The sequence below is a fragment of the Perognathus longimembris genome, chromosome 4 (genome assembly GCF_023159225.1).
Source record: "Perognathus longimembris pacificus isolate PPM17 chromosome 4, ASM2315922v1, whole genome shotgun sequence".
NCBI classification, from domain to species: Eukaryota; Metazoa; Chordata; class Mammalia; order Rodentia; family Heteromyidae; genus Perognathus; species Perognathus longimembris.
The window spans coordinates 32,306,047-32,308,833 of NC_063164.1; the positions used below are offsets into that span (position 1 = coordinate 32,306,047).

The 2,787-nt window shown below is 35.4% G+C and overlaps 1 long non-coding RNA gene across 1 annotated transcript; it reads left to right on the forward strand.

The window, feature by feature from the left end:
- Positions 1–312: 312 nt before the first annotated feature.
- Positions 313–2,347, forward strand: LOC125349940. Its single transcript, XR_007210658.1, has 2 exons — positions 313–1,317; positions 1,412–2,347. It is a non-coding gene; the product is annotated as an uncharacterized LOC125349940 (long non-coding RNA).
- Positions 2,348–2,787: the final 440 nt, after the last annotated feature.

Consider the following 2,787-nt stretch of genomic DNA (forward strand, 5'->3'; position numbering starts at 1 on the left):
AGCAGTATTAGCATATGAGATTTGTGCTTTTTTTGGTGCCTGTCCTGGGGCTTGAATTTAGGGCTTAGGTGCTGTCCCTGAGTTTTTTTTTTTTTTTTTTTTTTTTTGCGCAAGTCTAGGACTGTGCTACTTGAACCACAGCTCCATTTCTGGCTTTTTTTTTTTTTTTTTTTTTTTTGGTAGTTAATTGGAAATAGGGTTTCATGGACTTTCCTGCCCAGTCTGACTTTGAACTGTGATCCTTAGATCTCAGCCTCCTGAAGTAGCTAGGATTACACACATGAGCCACCCGTTTTTTCTTTTTTTAACTTTTATAAAGTAGTTGTACAAAGAATTTAAAATTCCCAAAGTCAGGTTGAGTACAATGCACCTTGATCCATGTCACCTCTTTTATCATTCTCCATCCCTTCCCATCCCTATCCTCTAATGAACATAGTTAAGTTTTTATATACTGTACATTGAATATAATGACCACATTTTCTTCCTTTATTGCCCTCCCGCCAAAAACTTGTGCCCATTTTCTGGTATTTTGTTAAAACAGTTCGGTAGTTCTTAGACTCCTCTCTCTCCCCTAAGTATACCATCCTTTAGTCTGCATTATGCATAAAACCAAGTATATCTCAATGTGTGTTTTTAATTTAGATGTACCTTCTACATCTGAGAGGAACATAGTTTGTCTCTGAACCTGACATTTTTTTTTCTAGGTCCATCCATTTTCTTGCAAATGATGTATTTTTTCTGATGAGTAAAATTCTATTGTATATTTGCCACATTTTCTTAATCCACATATCTGTTGTAGGGTATCTGGGCTGTTTCCATAACTTGGTTGTTGTGAATAGTGCAGCATCGAACATAGATGTGCACCTGTCTTTACCATATCCTGACTTGTAATACTCTGGGTAGGTGCCCAAGAGTGTATTGCTTGTTCCATGTTTAGTTATTTGAGAAATCTCCAAACTACCTTTTCAGAGTGGTTACACTAGTTTATAGTTCCACAAATAGTGTGGTGGGGTTCTTTTTCTCCCTTATCTCTGTCAGCATTTGTAATTGTATTCTTGATGCTGGCCAAATCGCCATGTTGTGGTGAGAAGCATCTCAGTGTTGTTTTAACTTGCATTTCCTTTATGGCTAAGAAGGTTGAGCATTACCTCATATGTTTATTGAGAAGTATTTGGCTCCTTTGCCCATTTATTAATTAGATTATAGATTTGGGAAGGGTTAGTGGTATATTCTGGATATTAGGACCTTGTCAGATGTATAGTTGGTAAGATCTCTCAATTCAGAGGCTCTTTTTAGCTTGTTAGCTATGTTAATAATGTAATGTTTTTTGACAAATATTTTAGATATATCTTTAGCTTTTATGCCCCTAAATTTCTTGGTTTCTGACTTGGACTTCCCATTGCTGTTTTAGAATGTTTTTTAATCTGTTAGTACTTCAGTGAATTCTCAAGAGAAAAGAAATTCTATAAGCACTTATTACTAGCATACGACGACTGCTACTCAAAATAAAACATATGGGGGACTAGGCTTTTGCTTCCAATTATTAACATACAGTGTTCTGTGCCTGGAAGCTTTGGTGAGAAACAGCTTGTAATTGGCTTTTACAGAATTGATCCTGAACCTTAACAGTTCCCAAGTAGAATTGGTTCTTTGTGGTATAACTTTATGAAAATATATGTCATTGTGCTGTAAAATAGAACAAATTCTAAAACCACCTTTGGGAGAATTTTTGTAGCAGTTTCTTCATGCATATCTTGTTTCAGATGGCTAGTTTCAAGTGACTCAATTATTAATTACATTAGATTTCAAAATCAAAGTTTGATTTTAGTCCATTCTTGAGGAATATAAGTATATTTTCAACTGAATGAAGTACTTGCATAGCTTCAGCTTGTTGGGCTTCTTGATATTTATGAAAAAATTTGAAGTGCAAGTATGGAACAAAAGGAGACTTAGCCCATAAGTGACTGTGTTGTCAATAATTTGGAGGTATACAAGAAAATACTGAAGATCGTGATTGTTTCTTGTGTGTGTTGAATAAAAAAGCATTTTGTGATATGTAAAAGATATGTGAAGTTTTAGCTATCTTTTAAACACCTTTCACACTTTGTTTTGACCTTTCTAGTCAAACTTAATCAGGAAGAAATTACTGTTCTTGAGGGGACAAAGGGTTTTTTCATGTGCACTTTCTTCCCTCCCTCCTTTCCACCATTTTCCTCTGTTGAGATTAATCTCCTTGGCTGTTAGATTTTTTTTTTTCCATACTGTATTTTTAAAGTTTGTTGTATGGTGCCCTGTGAGCATCAAGTAAGTACTGCCAGATGAATAAAACATTATTCTTAAAGTCTTAGACCGATTTTTAATTTCAGTTGATTCCTTATTCCACAATATGCTCTGTTGTGGTTGTTTCATTGTGGTAATGTGGATCTTTTTCTATTTTTTTTTTAAGCAAGTGAGTTTATTAGAAAATGAAAAAATTGCTGAGATGGGGAGCATTGTACGTAGTTTGAGGCCAGCCTGTGCAGAAGAGTTTGAGAGACCCTCTTAACCAGTAGCTAAGCATGGTATTGTAAGCATTTCGGCTATGTGGGAATGTAAGATGAGAATCACAGTTCTAGGACAGCTTGGACAGAAAAAACCCGAGACTTCATCTCGGAATAAATTGGATGTAGTAGTGAATGTTTCTCTTCCAGCTATGTTGGCAAGTGAAAAATAGGTTTAAAATTTTAAGTTTTTTGTTTTTTTCAGTCCTGGGGCTTGAACTTAGGGCCTGAGCACTGTTCCTGGCTT